Below are 21,747 nucleotides of genomic sequence, written 5' to 3' on the forward strand. Positions count from 1 at the left end.
AACAAATTCTTTAAAATATATAGCTTTTAAAACATATAATGATTTACCAATATACACCAGAAATAACTTTAAAGAAATAAGAAAATATTTTAAAAAAAAATTCATCGAACTTTAAAAAAAAAAAAAAAAAAAAAAAAAAAAATGTGTGTATATGTTTATGTTTGTATATTTATATGTATATATGCATATGTATGAATGTATGTATATGTGTATGTACATTCTTATAATTTGTTATACTTATTATTTTGATAAGAGTTTAAATATGTTCATTATATTTTCTAATGTATAAGTTTTTATTTTTCATATTTAACATAAAACTGTAATAAAATGTAACCGTAGAATGAGTAATTTTATACTCATGCGGAATTACGTTAATAAATAAATAAATAAAAAAAAAAAAAAAAATAGGAGTGCCGCTTTTATTGCCTTCTATGTATATAATTTGTGACTGTGTCGGTCGACTAATATAATATGGCGCATAAAGGATCACTCATTTTGGAGCAGCACTAGTCACTCGGCTATATTAAAATAATTTATATATTCGAGATAGTATAAATAAATATTTTACGAATATTTAATCAATTATTCGAATATTCATATAGTTGAAAATTGGGCGAATATTTTTTTCTTTGGTTCTTAACCCTTTGATTAGTGAATCAAGTTATACACATTTGTTAACTTGTTAGTATACACTTGGGAGTGAGTTAATTTTACGTATTTTTCCATTTATTATTTTATACTGCATTTATAGTAAATTTATAGAGAAAAAAAAAACGTTTTATTGCTTTGATATATTTTAGTATGTTTGAAAAAAAAATATTTTAACGCTTTTCTATTATTAATTTTTGATAATTTATTTTACATATTTTTATACAATATAAAATTCGGTTTTTGTGGATTTTTTTATATAAATTCAGAGGCTTTCAATATATTTTATAAAATGATATAAAATATTTTTTGTCATGCTCATTTATTTCGTGCTCTTTAAAATGGTAACTGGTATTATTTTCTAATAAAATGATTTACAATAAATCAAATTAAATTTTTTTTTATGAAAATAATGTTTTTTTTATTTTTTATTTCTTCAGTTATATATGTAAATATTTGGGGTACCTTAAAACAGAGAAAGATTGATCGCCGTACATGTACGGCGATATGGTTCAAAAGTTTAATCGAATATTCGATTAAGAACTCTCATTTCAGTCCATTGTCTAACCACATAATAGTTGTTGATTGTGTTTACCTTGTTGTAACACATTTATAATGCAAAATTCACAATAAATAAATTATTAAAATATTTTCAAATATGAATAAAAAAGAAAATAGTATAATATATAAAATACGCGTGATCATCAAATTTTAATAAAATTGTTTTTTTTTAGTAATTTCCAATCCATAATGGCACAATTTTTAAATACTAAGATAATTATTTTTAATAATTATTAAAAAAATGTGGCGATAAGACAATCATTTTTCCCTGTTTTCTTACACGTACCTGTGTATCCCTCCCGGCGAACAACCAATCACAATGATCACATGTTGAACATTGAACGTTATTATGTTTGTCCATTGACCGTAGACTTGTGTGCTTTTTCATATAATAATATGCATAACAAGTAAAGAACATGTTAACTTAACTTTCATATGAAAATCAAATATGTAGTTTTTGATTAGAAAGTGTTAAAATAGTGTGTTTTTACGCATGATTTTATTATTATTAAAAACAAATTTAGGAAAAAAAATGAGACGCCAAACTGAAATCATTGTCATTTATATTATTATACATATATAAACTAGTATTACAGTTTAATAGCAATAGATGTCACAATGCACATCTTAGACCGATTGATCTGTGAGATTAAGAAAATCTATTTTTATTTGGTTGATATAAAATTAATTTTAAAGTAATAGAACTTATAATTAACAACCAACTTATGATTAACATCACGAGTCGTCATGGTTTTGGAATTAATAATTGCTTTTGGAAGCTCTTCATAAAATGGATCACAGTCACACGTCTCTACAGGTGTACTCAAAGGATGTTTTTATTCAACATCAAAGGACATGGCGTGTCATTCGTTGACTTCGCAGAAGACCACACGCGGCCAGGACATGACGAGAAGACAGCGAAAAGCCAAACCGTGACCGCGCCTACGTTCAGACATAAAACCGGACAATTTACAGAAGCTTTCCTGTGTGATGTTGTGCTACAGAAGCGGCGGAACTTTTGATGCGTTCGTAAAACTGAGCTGTTTATGTATGTAACGTAACTTGAATGGCAAACAGATCAAACGGCGGACGTATACTGTTTAATGGGTTGTTTTAATGTTTTAATGTGAAGCGCTGCATCAGCAACAGTGCGCATTCACCCTATTTTTTTTTTTAAATAATTCAGAACTATGACCGCCTGGAGTGAATGGAGATAAGCTATGGAGATAAACCCATGTTTTAGATACACAAATAAAACATATAGTCACTGTTATATGATGTGTATGTAATAAACACATACAATTTTAAAATCAGCTCTTGATGTATCACTTTTAACTTATGCATTGCCCGACATTTATCAATATTTTCCAACATTATCCAACATAAACAGTAATAGTATCGCACACACGATGAAGTCATTAATCCATCGTATTTTTTTATGCAATCATCATATTCATCCAAGTGTCCATTAATGCCGTGATGACTCCACTCCACTCCGACTCCCAACAATGCCTGGGTTTAATAATGTAATTACGGAGGCACGGCACGTAGAGCTGATTAGCCATATATTATCAAGTCGCGGCTCATATTCGACATTAATTAATGCCCATTGTTCCGAGGCAACAATTCGCAATTTAAGAAAGCGTCTTTTACGTGTCATCATCATCGCACATCGTATGAACAATCGTCAGATTTCTTGCTGGCAATCACACACACACGGATTGTAGGTACACTTTGGAGCTCTTAATTAATCCGAGAGCGCTATCTTTTTAGAACCGGTCGATAGGAAAAACGATTAGGTCGAGATATATGTGTGTATGGTATAGTTATATGTGGTGGTTATTATCTGTACGTTGAGTCTTGAGACGACCATTGTGCTAAACATATGGGAGTTCTCATGTCAATTTGAAATATTAAATGAATCGGTGGCATAGTGGAAAAAAGTTGTTAATTGTGACGTTGATGTTATATCGATTGTTATGTTGAGCTATATAAAAGCTATTAAATATTAATTAAATGTAGTTTCTCTCTTTGTATTTAGAATTACACATGTCGCATCTAAATACTGATACTTTTGCAATGAAACTGATCTAAGATTACTTGCATTGCGTTTTTGTTAAATCGCGCATCTAAGCTTGTTTTTAATGTAATAATATAGTTATTATTATCATGTCTCGTTTTCATATCAAAGTCTTTGTGCTTATACATATATGTTGGTGGTTAATTCAGTGACTACTACCTGAAATATTTGGTTTTTAATGATTAAAATTGAATCAGGTATTAGTCAGTGACTAGTAACTAAAATATTTGAGTTTGGATGATTCAAATTAAATCCTAAATTACGATCGACTATCACATATTTAAGAACGGAATAGCGTAGTCCGTAACGTCTCAGACTAGTAACTGTGAGGTTGCGAGTTCGAGACCCGGCAGCGGCACTCGAATTTTTATTTATAAAAATGCGCTATTATTAAAAAAAACGGCATCTATTGATTATAACTTGTATAGCACATAATAATTTATAATCAATAATATAGATGTCATCGATTCCCAGACTTTCAGTCTTGTGGTTAATACGACGTGTAATAAAAAAATCCGGTGATTAATTTTATTACGAACAAAGTAATAAGCTTAGATCAAATTTGAATATACTATCGCTGCCACAACAATTAGTACTCTGAGGATCGTCCACTGACATCATCCCTCCGCCAGCTTCTCCACCACCGCTCGGAGAACACATCGCGCCCATCATAGTCTGTCGCAACATGTAATAAATAAATTTAAAAAAATTTTAACTAGTTTTCACATACGTCTAGGCTTCTCAAATCTTAAATATACAAAACTGCAATTGTCAAATTATATTTTAAAAATAAAGAAAATATATTTAATTTTTGATTGGAAGACTAATGCATTTAGCGACGAATTAACTAGTTTAATTCTGATTTTAATAATGAATTTTCCTCTCGTTGATAATTCTCTCTCGCTTTTCGTTGATGTTGGCTTAATTGTAAGCAAAGATTTATATAAAATTATATATTTCGTCGACTATATATTTTATATTTTACTAGATGAATATTCTGGTTATTTACTAGTCGTTTGTTTAGTTCTTTTTGAATTATTAACGTCATATTATTCTCTACTTTATTTATTTCAGTATCTTCTTCCTAAGTAGTATTTAGAAAAAAGTCGTTTTAATAAATCTTTATAATTGTTAAAATATTTTATTTGGGAGGAACTTAGAGTTAATATTAAAAACAGTCGCGCTTAAGTTAAAAATGTTTCTTCAATTTTTGATTTTAGTGCTGCAAATATTTCTAGTGATAATTTTTTAGTAGAATATTAGAAAGTTTTGAGTCTCAGGTTAACTTTTTTGAAGGTCCCGGGACCCAAGACGGCATAAAAAAATTCCGGGAGTGTTTTACCATATTTATATTTTAGAGACGGATTCAATTTTTAATTGATGTGTTCCATAATATAATATTAGTTTAATATAATATATAAAATACTTATGGTAAATTTTAAATACACCATTTTCTTGCTTCCAGTTTTTCTTCAATTTTTAAATTTCTTCGCAAGAAAAATCAAAAAAGTAACATACGCGATACGAGCGAGACCTATAACCACGACAGAGACCAAACTTTGGAAAATTGCACTTTTCCGAAACTTTATAATTTTATTCATTAAACGGCTTTCGGCCAGTTTTTAGCGCACCCCTGGCCGCGAGCCAAGGGCCGGATTTAACGATTCGAAATTGCCCCCCGGGACGTGCACGCCCTTTCCGCCGGGACGGTCCCGCGGGCTCATTAGTCCCGCACGTGTGCGAGGTTTGGCGTCCCGCAATTAGCCGGGCTCGGATTTCGCGACAGCAATTATTATATGATACGACAGTGACGATGTTCAACAAAAATGCTGCGCAATCTGAGCCGGCCCTGGCGTTATACAATGACGAGACGGAAGAATTTTCGTTAATTACGAGATGCGTAGGAATAAATGAGCGAATACGGAAGAGTTTGTTTAATTAGATGCTCTCGGGGTCTTACCAGTGGAGAGAGTGGGTCTCGCTTAATTGTGACTTCAGTGGACGACAACCATTTGCTTGCAGAGTCACATTTAAATAATACAGATTTATCTGCTATATGCGTTTTTGGATATGCGTCCGCGTATGCTGTGGAAGCGCCGTTTTTTGTATATCATTTAATTAAAAAATGATTAATAAGTAATCTCAAAAACTATTTATATATATAGTTTTACCATGGCTATATATTTATATAAAATATCAGTTCGAACTGAACAAATTCGCAATCTTACCTCACAATCCAGTTAATCATTCACCATAAGATGTGGAGCTTTAATCTAATTTATAAAAGGTTGTTTATTGTTTTGAATGTAAATGTTGTTTAAATATGAATATTAGTGCATATAATTTTTGATTTTTTAAAACTAAGAACTATTATTTAAATTTCGCTGAATTTATAATCCTATCATAATCACATTAGTTTGAGCTGATCATTTTATAATTTGTTAAAATTATTAATGTGCGATAGTGCGAGCAAGCTTACTTGCTCCATCGTTGAGGAGCAAGATCCTATTATTATTTTTTAGGCTTTAATTAGTTGTTGTTGCTAAATAACTACTGAGTGATTGTATTAACTACTAACTTTATGTTTATAAATTAAAAAATAAACTGTACCATTTTAAAAACAGTTTTTTAAAACACGTTGCATTAATTACACACCATTTTTTTTCTTCTTAAAATCTCGTTCAGGATTAACAAATCATTTCGAGTAATTGACCGTAGGTTGTTATTATTTTTTTCTGGTGAACATGAATAATAACCCGTGAGAACCGCACACGGAGAATTTGCTCATTTTTTTATTCTTCTTCTTCTTTATCCACAATCGTTAATTTAACAACGACCGTAAAGTGTTACGATAATCACGCGTATGTATTTTATAAAATTAATTAACGCGCCCCACCTGTTAGGGATTTTACGATCAATTAAAGCCGAAGTAAAAAAACTTGTTTCGTTTTTGACGGTACATACATACATTCGCATACAATGAGAGTCACACCTTTTACTTTCGTTCAGGATGTAATTTATGTAGTGCAAAAAAACCGCCACGGTTATTGGGCAATTGCTAGGTGACGGCAGAAATAACTTTTCGGTATTGTTATGCTTAATTAATTAATTTGTTGCGTGCGCTATGTTATGGAACAATTAAATTTTAAATTAATGGATTTTAATTTATAGTAAAAACTAATCTAATAAAACTCGTTATTTATTACTCTAATTAAAAAGTCGATTAACAAATTTAAAGCGATTAAAATGATTGAAGTGCTACAATGAGAATTCCTATATTCTTAAGAGTGAATGTGTATTACCAGTGAAGTTATATTTTCACTGGTATATAAAAAAGGCTGCCTGTCTCTTATTATTTTTCTTTAAAATTTATAAAAAATATCAGAGCATGTAGTTGCTTTAGGACTATTACTAGAAATATATGCAATGTAATAGCTTCCAAAACGATTAGTAATAAACATTCTTGAGAAATCTGCAAATGGGTACGGATAAATGTAATTAAACATGCAGCCGGTTGTGCGTTTATTTTTAAAATGCTACAGCAGGTGTTTTTAAAGCTTATGAAAAAATTGAACTTATCTCAATTGCTATTTGCTAGCTTAATCAATACTATAATTTTTAAATAAAAGGTTAAAATTAATTTATTTGTGTCAGAAAATTTCGGGATAGAGTCATAAACATTATTTAAAAATATAATACTAGATTAGCAATATTGATTTTTAAAAGCTTTAAATTTATTTTAGCTGTCTGCATCTAAGCTATTAGAAAAATATTTCGTTTAAAGGCTCATATAATCCAGACGCGAATAGTGATATACATTTGCGTGTTAAGTGACGAGAGTGAGTGAGAAGTAGTAAGCGTACGGAACGAATGTAACGCAAGCCCTATCTCTCACTCACACTCGTCACGTAACACGCGAGCGAGCGAAAGGGAATGTATCTCACCGTACGCGCCTGATAATTCATAATATATATATTTTGAATTTCGCACTTTGCGTAATTTTCTAGCCACATTTGTCGAATTATTAACATTAAAAAATTATATAAAAATTATTAGTGAATATTAAATGTTTTCAATTTGACAGGTTGCCTGTATATGTTCGTTAGCAAAATCCAATGTGTCAATTTTTTGCAAAATGGCGACAAGTATAAAAACTTAAACACTCGTAACTCAGTAAGTTTACATTTTAACGAATAGATCGCTATATATGAAACGTTTAAAAGCCTAAACTTCATCTAAATAAAATATAAAAAAATAGTTTTTTGCTTCAAAACAAGCAATGTATCAGTTCGATCGGACCCCCATACAAGCCATTTTGAGACTTTCAGTAGAGTTAACGCTCTTATGGTATCCTTCATCAGGGTAGCATATCCTAAATGTAGCATAATATATATCTACTACTTTCTTGCGTTGATGCAGCTATGACGATCTATAAATTTACATAAGCCACCTAAGTTCACATATTTTAATGATTTAATAGGAATAAAAATATGAAAAATATAACCATTAGAATCAAGGAATTTATTTTACAGACATGTTTTTCATGATCATTACAACCAGAAAAATACTTTAAAAACATTCCATTTTAAACGTTGTTTAAAATATTTTTTTTGTAAAAATTCGAAAATAAGTTGGACATACATAGCTAGTATTGCTACTATTTTTTATACTGCTGATCTTTTTTAGCCTAGTTCAAAAAAATATTTATAAATGTATTTATAAAATATTTCTTACTAAATTTAGAATTATATTATATGCTTAAATAAAATTTTTATTAAAAAAACATTTAAAATATGGTATATTAATTGTATATCAAAAATTAATAATGGTAGAAGTAAATAAAACAAATAGGAAAGATATACTTTTCTGTGCAAAACTTGATGCAAAATTTGTAAATGTGTCTGTTCTTGATACTGCGTCACATAATCTAAAAAAAGTATCGAATATGAAGTTGAATTCTTATGATTTAAATGATTGCTTCTATCATAAAGATTGTTTCTTTAGGGCGCTTACTGTATCGTTATAAATTTAATTGAAAAAATATACATATATGCATGTGTGTTAAGATTGATCTAAATTACTTTATGATAGGATTATTCGGGAATAATGTTTGGTTGTATCTGTAATTCTCAGAATCGGTATTGGATCTAGTGGTTTTGTTCCGCTTGATTGTGCATTCAATACACATTATGACTTTATCGATGTTGATAATGAAACAAGAATCTAATAAGTCATAATTTAACTTTATACTACATAATTATTTATAATATATTGTTATTTAATATAAATATTTTAAAGTATACAAAATACAATACCCGACAATAATTCTTATCCGTTTTTTAACTGAAAATTATTTAGATTTACTTATAAGGTATAGAGGAAATAAAAATAATTTAGTTGTATAATAAGTTAATAGTTATACTAACAAAAAATAGTATTTTAACACAAGTACGTTTTTGCGTAACGTAAGAATCAAGAAGGAAATCAGTAACATTAAAAAACTTTGTGACTCAAGTATGTTTGTTTTTAAAGTAGATGTCCTCTCTTTAAAAAAACGAGAGCAATAAACCAAATAACTTATTTCTACTAGTTAAACAAAAAATTGCAGAAATGCATTGAAATCAAATTTAATAAAATAACGAAAGAGTTTAAGCAAATCCTAAGTGACAGATTTACAAGACTATTTAAAAAAAAATAACTGCAACTGAAGGCACAAGTTATTTTTTTCTGTAAAGCAACAATCAAACAATCACGAATGCATAAATCAACTAGAAAATGAAAAATGGAAAATAAATAATAAAGAAAAATATTGAAAACACTAAATCAACATTAATAAATAATTAATTCCATAAGTTAAAAAGGCATAAGCTTAAAAAACTCTCTTGGGCGATATTTAATTACAGAACGTGTTTAAAGAACTTCCAAAGAAATGTCAAAATAATTACAAACATTTTTAATTCCAAAACACACTGGAACGTGTCACATTATCTTTATTTCAAAACCAAAAAAGAACCCAGGAGACGTAAAATCTTACAAGAAAATAAGTTTTTTCGCCTATTTGAATGAATATATTTGAGAAGCTACTGCTACGTAGAATAAATCCAATACTATAGCAACGAGAGATAATCTTAAGTCACCAATTCAGCTTTTTGCAAAAGCACGGCACAATTGAACAAATATACCAAGTAGAAAACGAGATTAATAAAAATCTATGAAAGAGGAAATATTGCTCAGCTGCCTTTCTGGATATAAATCAGGCTTTCGAAAAAGTGTGACAAAATAGATTCAAATATGAAATTAAAAAAGCACACAAATTTGGAGTAAAATAAAACAAATGGGATTAGAGGTTAATGGGCAAATCTTTGCATACAAATATAACAAGCAACTCCAATATAGAAATAATTCAGAGGTTCAAAAATATATTTTTAAAGTGATGCTCCGTGCCCCAAACTTTTATATTTATAAAAACTTTAAAATTACATTTGTCAAGGAAGAAGTGGAAAATTCCAGATAAAAATATGGAAAAATTTCAACAAATTTCATCATGAAAATATTTTATTGATCCACTATTAAATTGATCATAATGCTGAAATACCGGTATTTGATATACTTTTGCATTTCATGTGATTTTATGTTGTATTTAAAAGGTTGACCGCCCGCGTGGCTTAACATTTCCTTTCGGTAAAATTTAGCGAGCGTTTTCTGCAAAGAATTCGAGCCAATTAGAGAGATGCCTGAGGAACGATAACAAGTGAAACTATAAGCTTAATAACATCATTAGTGCCGCGGAAAAGAAAAATTATCGTTCGGTTCGGGTTGTAATTGCATTGGTGCGACAGAGACAAACGCGTTTGGGTAAAAGAGACTCGCGACTAATAAATGTGCACAGTCAAAACATAATTAGTGCTCGGCATATGCGCGGACACGGATCGGCGCCAAAGGACTCAGAGATAATTAAAAAATAAAATAATTAGTCAAAAAATAATATGAACAACACCTGGTAATTTTAGAAAAGACACCTGGCAACCTCTGACGATTAATCCGATTTGAATGATCGTGGCAGGAAATCGTTTTAAAACGTTACAAAATTATGTATTAAAAATAAACGATTGACGTCGCTGTATACTTTATAATTATGTGCATGCTCTCATAGAATTAGAATCACTTATTTTTTATGTGGTAACTGTATAGTATGTTTTCAAAAATAAATGGAGAACGAATTTATTCATATAAAAGTCGTTTGAATTAACAGCTGATTCAACCTTTAACCTTCTATCCGCCGTGGAAATTCAAAATAGATAATAATTATAAATATGCGCAAGTTATTGATTAAAACAAATAGCGGTAAAAACACAAAATTTTTTTTAAAGGTTATTTTTATAGTAAAAAAATATTGTCTGTAAGTAATTATTTTGGATAATTGTATATGCGCCATGTCAGTGAATTATTAATTTAAAACTAATTACGGATATTAATTCATAATTAAATATTTTTAGCTGATTTATTTTCGTCCCTTTTAAAATAAAAACAAGCTTCGTGAAAAAATATGAACAAAGTTTGGTCGATTCGCTCGTAATTACCGAGTTAATTCGCTTTTCGGGTTAATTTACGTCTGCTTTTCCAATTTACATAACGCAATTTCAATTAGAGGGGGGGGGGAGGGAAAAATCCCGAGGGTTCCAGGCGATAAATTAAAAACGAAAATTAAACGCCACTCAATGTTTTTTTTATTATTATTTTTGATTTGAAACAACCGATTTTTAAAAATAACTTTCGATTCGCTATTGTCGTTAATTAACTTGAAATTGTGTTTACATTTGAGTGTATTTAATGATTTAATGAACGTCACTGAAATTAATGCCCAGTCAGTGATTTGTATGTGCGTATGAATAAATTTAGTGCTTCGAGTGATTCACTCGATTTTTAAAACGTGATGTTTGAAATTGGTTTAGTAATGAACATATACGTAGTAAAGATAGTAGTAAAAGTTTATTTTTAATTTGCATATAGATTGTTATTTTACCTAAATTTTCATATGCACTTTAGGTAATGAAAATATATTTTTGTTTAATAAATTAGTAATCAATGGCAATGAAAAATGAACAACATACAATATTATAATTTTATTTATTTCTATTAAATTAATCTGAAATTGTATGATTAAGCATGAATATATACATATATATTTAATAAAAATTATACGATAATCTTAGCTGTACTATTTTTGCTTATTTTCTGCAAATTTCCATAAATCATATTTTTTCAATTAAAATAATGTAATAAAATGGTTATCAATAACAATGATTTTAAGTATATTTTGTTCGTAGTATTACAGTAGGTATTATAACTGACGTCATCTTAAATTAAAATTTATAATATAATGTAGCAAGTCTCTGTCTCTTCATCGGTCTTTCAATGGGACTTTGTCCTCTCTTGTTTTTTTGAGGCAGACTGAAGCTTTTGTTAAATTGAGTCGCAATAGATACCGTTTTGATCATGCCTTCCGTCGAAATGAGTCTTCTTTGGTTAATCTGGTCCATTCTGGCTATCCTCACGTGTTTTCTCAGTTTGATCCTTAAACTTTTGTCGCTCTTGATGATTTTACTCCATTTATCGTTCACAAGGGAAGCCGTATATAACGAATATCCATCAAGCATACTGTAAAAAAAACAAAACTATTAGTTAAAGTATAAAATAAATATTACAATGATCAAATAATATACCTGAAAACGATTGCAGCTAATTTTAGTGAAAGTTTTCCGATTATATCAACGTTTGGATTAATCAAAGATGATGTTTCCATTACACGGAGAATTGAGAAAAACCCTTCCATTTTAAATGATGATTGAAATCTTCTCAATTTTGGAATGATTTTTGTTTAAAAAAGTAGCAGCTCAGTTGAGTTAGAACGTAGCTCTCCGAAATATTATGTATATACAATGGAACGTAGCGCGCCGAATTTTTAAATTTATATGCTCTTGAATTGTTATGTTTTTCCTATAATGAAGTTTTACATATTTAGTATACAAATATATATTTTTTTGTTGTTACTTGAGTCGAATATGGAAAAGTATAGGTTGTTACTATATTTGCTGCTATCTTATACGTTATAGTGGACACAGCTTTAACCCGTTTTTAAAATAATTTTAGCTGTTACTGTTTTTTTTTTAATTTTAGGGTACGGTTAGGGAAGAGAATATTATCATTATAGAGCAAATCTTATTTGTTCAACATCTGCAATTTAAAAAATATTCTGCTTGCGGGTGCTTGATACAATAGTCTGTGTCGCGATATTTCTGCATTATTTGGACTGTACTTATGTTTTAATCTTATATGTGTTTACTCAATTAGTAGTATTTTTTAAATTTGTAATCTAACGAGTTTTAAAAAACTTCACCATTATACACATAATATATTATGGATTTCTATCTGATGGAAGAGATCTTTTTTTTTGAAATTGAGTGTGAGTTATTTGGATTCAAAGCGACAGTAAATATAATGATTATGCTGTTCGCTTCATAAGATTCTCATGTCATCTGGACGAAGTACCGTTACACGAAAGAGCATGCTTTATCTCTTTCTTCGTTGCATACCACACCACTCCCACTTTTATTTCTAGGGGATCGGCGTCAGTTCTGGATTGTTAAATGAATAAATTTGATTAACCTACAATACCACTAACTTCATTCCATAATTTTACTACTTATGTATCTGATTTTTTTTTAATTTTGTGCAGAATTTTAACGATATTTTAAATAAATATAATTATTATAGTCATTATTAAATGTATTCTTACTACTTTTGTTTCCAAAACCAATAAAATATTTATATTTATTATAAGAAAAGAGCATTATTATATAATAAAAATAAAATGGTAAATATTTCTTTAGAAGTGCAGGGTAACACCCCCCACGGTGATGGCTGAGAGGCAAATAGTAGTGGATTCTAATTAGAATGTAACGGTAAACCGTCGAGCTCGATAGGGAATCTTATGATGCATTCTGTTCCAAGTTTAGTTGATCCCATTTCATTATAATTGGTTAATTTATTAAATAAAGACAATTATCAATCTAGTATAAATTTTTCAATGGCACAAATATCACATTTTTTTACGGAAGCGCTGCTATTTTTTTTTTAAATATGTTGTGCTAAAAATATTTAGAGACCACCAGTACTTCACACTGTATCAGGTTTACTGCTTTATCAGATATTTTAATTACTATATGAGGGCAAAATACGATCTTGCCCCAACTCGCTCCCCCAACACACGTGTTAATTGTTGATGAGGCTCACGTGTCTCGTGTCCGCCGTTAAAACCGAGATGAAACGCAACTAAATTGGAGTCAGGATTAATCTGGGAGCGCCGTCAAACTTTTCACCTATTAGGATGAGCGTTAATCAAAACTAGGCTAATCAACAGGACCCGCCAGCGCTTCCACATCCGTGCATAATTAAAACGTTGTAATCTCGCCGGTTATATCCTAAAACTTTTTTAATTAAACGTACATCTTCGACTTTAATTACGGACGTGTACACTTTTACCAATTAACGGACGGTGCCTCTGAGCCATTACTGAGAGTTGATTGTTTGATTTATAGCAAAAAAGTTAGATTATTATAAACCGTATTATGAAGTTGTAATCTACTATAGTAGCTTAATCCGTAAAGTATCAAGTTTATAACACCGGGGGACTGGTTTAGATTCTCAACAGCAGACTTAAAGACTTCTTTAAATTATATATATATATATATATATATATATATATATATATATATATATATATATATATATATATATATATATATATATATATATATATATATATATAATATATATAATTTAATAAAAATGTCAAACATATAATGAAAAAATATATACAATTTTTTTTATATTACTAGATTATGATTATGTTACTCTCATTATATTTTATTAACTAGGGTAGTAGCAGATTTAATAAAATATATTAATAAATAGGCTTTATTTAGGTTTAAATTCAGTAGTGGTTTAGCAATGTACACACATACATATATAGTTTGCAAATTATTTGTTTCACAATAACACGTTTTTATAAAAAGAAAGATATAATTCATTTACTTTGTTAAACAAATCCAACAAATAATAAGCAAAGCACGTCCATTTTTCAGTCCTAAAGATAAAATAAAGTTCTGCTTTTCGCTGTGAACTAGGAACTACAGTTACTATTCCACTACATGTATTTATAACATATATAGTGGAATTTAATTTTATGAACCCATCTATTTATTTTTACAGTACGGCTATAGACAATGTTTAATATAAATATTATACTAAATGTCGGTTTCTTACTGGTATGAGGTACCGCAGCAAATTTTTAAATATTATTAATATACTGAAATATTTCATAGTAATAACTCTAAGGCCTTATATAATTAAAAAAATATGCTTTTTATTGATTTAAAGATGGGCATGAACTATCTGACATATATTGATCTCTATAAAAAAATTCTCATAAATTCGTGAAATTGTAGCAAAAATTTGCAGAACGAAATGCCAACAATGATAAAAATTTCACTAGGAACAAAACGCAATTAAAATATAAATCAAACCAGCTAAATTCTGAAAGAAAACCAGCGCTAATACATACATATAGTACAAGATTATACGAAAAAAACTACATCACATCTAAAGGGCACTTCTCCCGCTTTCTATTGCTTCCGGACCCGCTTTACAACTCATTAAGGCTTTTTTCCACTTCTATCATGTCGCCTCTTAACTATCTGATCTGCATAATGACATTCTCTATCTCTCGCTAGCTGTAAACCGTTCGCAATTACAATATCCACATGCGTCGGTTGATATTTAATTAATTAAAACGCGTTTCGATCGTGTGAGTCTTCATGGTAATTAGACGCGAAGAATGAGCCGTTTAGATTAAAAACGTTCGATATTATATGGCCCGTGTGCTATGAACGTGTATTCATCATATTATAATACCGATACATGTATCTGTAAAAGTTTTAGAAACAATTGGGCACGGTCTGATTGTTAAGCTCGAAAGCTTAATTATACTAATTAGTAATAGTTTATTATTTATGATGTTGTATTGAGTTATGCAAATATTGATCAAGAACTGGATAAGGACAGCGACAGTTTTTGTATAGAACTATAGTTAATGATTTATTATACACTATAATTTTCTCACGCCATTTTATATACGAGGTTTAGATTTTTTAATACTATTAATAATTAATAATTAACTGATGCATTTAAATAGATATAATTTATTTGTTATTGTTTCGTATTATTATGAATGTGATATCTAGAAAGTATCTTAATTGTATTTTAATTTGCATTGTTTGCTTTTTTTGGTCTTATCGAAGTATTATACACAGTCATCTTAAGTCGTTCACTTAACATTAGATAGTCTTACAGAGTTATGCTATATGATTTTATAAGTTACTATCAGATGAATCTTGTCTCGTTACTATTAAATTTGCTTGTTTGTAAAGATGCATTTTTTTTAATCATTTCATTAAATTGTTATAAATATTTTAAAAATAACGATATTAATATTAGTTTAATGCGAGTACATTTTTTTATAAATATCAGAATTACAATATTCAAAATATGTAACGATTAAAAATTTGCTGTTTTGCTTAGTCCAGTTTTTATGATAACATTAAATCTGAGATCGCACAGTCATTGATTGATTTGTTCATGATAGTTTTATTTACTATGATTATCTGGATAGTCGTCTCAAGTGATCGTAATAGACTTTTCTTAAACCTCGAACTTTTAGTATTTAATCATCAATGAAATTTTTTGATTTTCTGTAGACGCGTATGGTGAGATACTTTCGCTTTCGCTCGTTCGCGTGTTAAGTGACGAGAGTGAGTGAGAGATAAGGGCGTGCGGAACGCATGTAACGCATGCCCTTATCTCTCACTCACTCTCACGAGCGAAAGAGAAACTATCTTACGGTTCGCGCCTGCTTTTTTGAATCGAAGTAAATTACACCCATACCTCGCTATACGGCCGCTCTTTATACGGCATTTCACTATAACGGCCCTCTTCAATTAAGGCACGTTTTCGATTTACGCCCTAAAATGTTTCGCTATAACGGCAAAAAAACTTTTTTTTGATGTCGATTTTTAAAAAAAATTTAAAAATAGATTTAATTTGCATAATTTTAAAATGAAAGGTGAAGCAGCTAGCGCTGATGAGGCCGCATCTAAGGAATATCCCAACATTTTAAAGGGAATTATTGAAAGAGGTGGTTATAAACCTGAACAAGTGTTTAACGTAGACGAAACAGGGCTTTATTGGAAGCGAATGCCTGATTGCACGTACATTTCAAAAACCGAAAAATCTGCGCCCTGTTATAAGGTGTCTAAAGAACGATTTACTTTGCTACTTGGTGCAAATGCCGCGGGTGGTTTTAAGCTAAAACCACTTATAATATATTTGTCCGAAAATTCAAAGCCTCTTAAAGGACTAAATAAAAATCAATTACCAGGCATATGGAGATCCAACAAGAAAGCTTGGATGACTAAAGCTACTTTTGGGGATTGGTTCAAAAATCACTTTTATACAGAAGTGAAAAAATATTTGCGAGACAATAACTTAAGCGACAAGGCTTTGCTAATTTTGGATAATGCACCAGGGCATCCTACTAATTTATCCGAACTATCTGAAGATGTCATGATTGAGTACCTTCAGAAAAATACAACAGCTCTGATCCAACCAATGGATCAGGGTGCAATAGCCACTTTTAAGGCATATTACCTACGCCGAACTTTCCGACAACTTGTAAGGGAAACCGATGGTAAATCTTAAATTAAAACATTTTGGAAAAACTATAACATCAAGGATGCTGTTGACAGCATCAGTGAATCATGGAAGGAATTAAAATTAACAACAATGAACCATGTTTGGAAAAAAATATGGCCAGAATGTGTAAAAAGTACTGATGCAGAAGTTAATTGCCTTCCTGAAATTAGGCAAAACATTTTGGATCTAGCACATGATCTCGGCTTTGAAGGTTTGAACGAACGTGATGTGCTTGATATACTTGAAGCTGATAGGGAACCCCTTTCATATAAGGAACTCATTAAGTTGCAAGCAGAACCGGCATTTGATGAAGAGACAGAGCCTGTTGTATCCAAACAGCTAACATAAAAAATATTGTCAAAAGCTTTTTCCTATTTCGAACAAGGAATAAACATCTTCCTTGAAAACGATCCTGACGTCGAACGTAGCGCTAAAGTTTCTCGAGGAATTAACTCAGCCATTAGCTGTTATAAATCACTGAAGAACGAAATATACAAGAAGGCAAGACAAACAACGTTGGACAATTTTTTTAAGCCAGGCCCATCCTTACCAGCGAAAAATGATGACGACAGTGATCTGCAGGTTACCATTTCTTCATTGTCTTCAGGTTAAAGCCATTTTTAAAAAATGGATGGAATGGAAAATTTATGGATTATTGTTGGTTTTTGGAGTCTATTATTATTTTATGTACAAATGTATGTACTTGTTATGTATGTATTTTTGATTTAAATGAAATAAAAAGATAAAATGCATTTTAAATGATAAACCATGTTATATATTTAACAAATTTGGAACCGATCCCATTGAATTTGTATTAGAATAATTGATTCGTTATACGGCTTTTCGCTTTGCGGCCAAGTTTCGTGGAACGTATCTAGGCCGTAAAGCGAGGTATGAGTGTATTTTTAAAGATTCGCATATAAACATAAAACTCATTTAAGTCAGCCATCACTAACCGATGCACAGCAGGATCGCATTAGCACTCTTCTGAATCCTGATTTTTAAATTCTTAAATATTGCACACTTGTGTAATTGTATCCATATGATCATAGCAACCTTAAATATAAACTAGTTAAACTAGCTTCATATGTGTGTTTGTTGAACGCCCGTTCAACGGCGGTTAATTACAACAAGTGTGTTGACTCGTCGTTATCTAATTTCACCTGGCATTGAATCAGCGTCGCTCTCCCTCTCGACACCCCCACCGGTACCAGCGCGGCATGAGAGCGGGTGGGGACGAGCGAAGACAGACTTACGTTCGGTTTCCAAAGCCGCTGTCAGTGTCATTGTTACTTTATCTTTTATTTACTCCCAGCTTCAAGATCCAATCTTCCATTACATTACACCGTCTATCCTCTTCCAGCCTTGCCATTCGTCTAAGTATGTGATGAGATCGCACTATATGTTATACATACATACCTATATTTCTCATCCTAAACGCAATCTACCTTAATTAATTCAATTCCAAGGGCAATGTTTAGCTAAAATAATTAACATCTGATGAGTGATTATATTTCTTCATTTTCGACGTATTCTACAACAAAAGAGGTAGGGATCTTCTTTGGATATCTCATTATATCTAACATCTCCTTAGTGTGTAAAATCTTATAATAACTTCGACCCTCAAAATCTATTTATTTTAGCCTAATTAAGGTATTTTATAAATACATTATGATTAACTGTTTTATCACAACAATATGATTGAATCGGATTGCGCAGGTCAGTGACTACGATCCGTAACCGTTAAGCGCTACGTCACAACATAACGTACTACGGCCTTGAGTATTGAATGTACTCACTGAACAGTGTTTATCCAATATAATATATTGTATGCGTATTATACGATATGAACGAATTCTATCAACTTAATCTTATTTGCAGAATCTCCTTTCATTCTCGTCTGAGTTACAAGATGAAATTTGGAGAAGCGACACCCGCCTTTGTGATTAATCGCTGTTTGCACATTTGACGTTTATTAACGTTGCGGCAAACATTGAACGTGAATATTTTTATATGATGCCGAGGGAAGGTAGCGGAGTGGGCGGATATAATTTTCAGAGGCGTTTAAGACAACAAATAAAATTATTTGTTTTACCTGTATTATATTAAATATATATTTTAAAATCTTAGAAATAGACATTTTTATGATACATAGATAGAGATGCAATTTTTACCCATCGCACGTAATTTACTTACGTCGTTGGTTGCGCCTGAGCGAATAGTTTATTTTTTTAATATTATATTTCGAAGTTTTATTAATAAAATAAAGTATAAATTACGCTAAAAAATAATTAAAACACAAAAATATTATTAATTTATTAAAAATATTCACCATACAAAAGTTTGAGACTTTTTTTGCAAAAAATTTGAACCTAATTTTATCAGTAGTTTTTTCAAATATAGTTGCGTTTTTTAGTTATCATCGATTTTATATTTAAGATAATAATTTGTATACTGAAATTATTTGTTCCAATAAGGTCTGGTTATTCAGATATGATTTTTTGGTAAAATTGCCGTTTTTGTAATATCTAAAAAAACATTAATAACAATTTGATGCAATAAAAATGTTAAATACTACAAAAGTTACTTGCGATGACACTTGCGAATTATTGCGAAAATAAAAATTGCGCACATAAAAATTTCACACAGCGAAAACTCTAAATAGGCGATTGTTTGATTGTCAAATATATTTTACTTTTCATTCCAACTGTTCAAATATATTTCTCTATTTTTAAGTAAAAGTTTGTGTAATTATAGAAAATGTAAGTGTATCATACAATGTAAATTACTAACATGATTGTAAAATATTTGTAAAACATGATATTTTTTAATTAAAATCATATTAACATCTGTTATATAAACATACATTATTTTTAATACATATTGTCATATTATTAAATTTACATGTATGTGTATATTGATCATCTATAATCCGAATTATTATAAATTTTCCCTGTGTGAGATTTTCACCGAACATTAAAAAATATATCGAACATATTTTTAATTTTTATTAATTATAATATTTGAAGGACGGAATAGGGTAGTCTGTAACGTTTTAGACGTTGCGGGTTCGAGCCCCGGCAGCGGCACTCAAATTTTTATATATAAAAATGCGCCATTATTAAAAAAACTAGCCTCAGCTGCAGTTTTGATTATACATTAATAATATAAATGTTACCAATTTCTAGATTTAATATTTACTCGTAGGCATGTAGCTTTGCCCGTTGTAACGCATTGGGCTTACGCCCGTTAAGTTACAACGGAAGATTTAATAAAATAAATAAATAATATCACACATTAGTAAACGCGTATTTTTCAGTGAAGGTATATTTTCACTAGTATAAATCATACATTAAAACATTTTTACTGGCAGATATTTGTACTTGCTAAAATATAATTTGACTTGTAGGCGCTAGTCAAAAAATACGCTACTCTAAAATGTTCATAAAACCTAATTTGACAGTTATGAAATTTGCTGTTCAAACCAAAACCCAAATTTAAATAATATAACCAGACTCAACTGAACTTAAGGATAAGTGCAAAAAATATAGTTATGTCTAGACCTTTTGTTAGCTTAAGCTGCTTTTAATTAATTTCTTGATCTTGGCTTTGGGTTTTATTAGCAAATGGACGTTATAGTAAATGTGTGTTTTTCACGAGTATTAATTTATTTTCGCTATGCCAGTTAAAATGTTAATATCAGTGTAATTGTATTAATTTAGTACATTTGCAACATTTTGGCTTTAACAGGAGGTGCGTTGTTTGCTAGTGTGAACGCTCTCGTATGATTACACGTGTCGCAATCGCTGCTTATACGGTCGATAATAAAAGTATCAAAATCAAAATATATATTTTATTACATTCTGAATCTGCCACCCTTTACACTCGCCCCTTTGTCGACGCGGCACTGGCGGGCTGCGTTAAACGCGGCTGGTATAAAATTCAATCAACATAGTTGTTCATCCCCTTTTAGTGGCGTTATAAACAAGTGGAGAGTGAAAATTGTTTTCCCGGCGTAAGCACCTTACAAATAAACCGGCCCGGGACGTGATAAGCAATAATTTAACGCACGGGCCCCGAGAGCGCCCCCATCGCGGGGGCGGAGCCCGCGTCTGGAACGGGGCCCCCTCACGCGTGTTATCGCCGAGTTTTCATCGAGTGAAATTGAAAAAAGAACACTTAGAAGACCGACCCTCGAAATCGATACCCAGGCGAAAGGCTTCATATGTGGCCTATGTGTGTTTGTGTGTGTGTTCGTCGAAGAATAAATGTGTTTTGCATCAACGGTCAGATCGGACAATACCTGTTTTAGAGGTAATATATAAATATTACGTATATATTGTTTTATTATGTATTAAATTTAAAACGATATTTTAAAGTAAAGTAGCCCTGAAAACTTTTAAAGTGCAAAGCGTATCCGAGTCTCAATTAAAGCTTACAGCGTTTTAATGCAATAAAGCCCGACTCGATTTGAATAAAAATTTCGATCGTTACAAATTCAATCTGTTTCGGCGCCTTCGGGCCGAGAGCTTTTCCGCTTTTTTTTTTATACAAGCGGAGAGCTTTTTTCGAAACGCCAACTTTTTCACTCACCCCTATTATTCGTATATTGCTCACCACCCTTGCAGTGACCCATTGTTTAACACACT

General features: G+C 30.6%; 1 protein-coding gene and 1 long non-coding RNA gene across 6 annotated transcripts in view; one reads left to right on the top strand and one right to left on the bottom strand.

The window, feature by feature from the left end:
* The window catches only part of LOC148233454 (LIM domain transcription factor LMO4.1-like), a 158,899-nt gene that overhangs the window by 29,734 nt on the left and 107,418 nt on the right, over window positions 1-21,747 (top strand). The window lies entirely within an intron of this gene.
* The window catches only part of LOC148233455 (uncharacterized), a 141,143-nt gene continuing 130,985 nt past the window's right edge, over window positions 11,590-21,747 (bottom strand). Inside the window, exon 2 of the long non-coding RNA XR_015810340.1 lies at window positions 11,590-11,947. This is a non-coding gene — a long non-coding RNA (uncharacterized LOC148233455). The remainder of the gene's footprint in view (window positions 11,948-21,747) is intronic.

Source organism: Plectrocnemia conspersa, unplaced genomic scaffold (genome assembly GCF_051122295.1).
Source record: "Plectrocnemia conspersa isolate PC_06_02 unplaced genomic scaffold, ASM5112229v1 ptg000008l, whole genome shotgun sequence".
NCBI lineage: Eukaryota > Metazoa > Arthropoda > Insecta > Trichoptera > Polycentropodidae > Plectrocnemia > Plectrocnemia conspersa.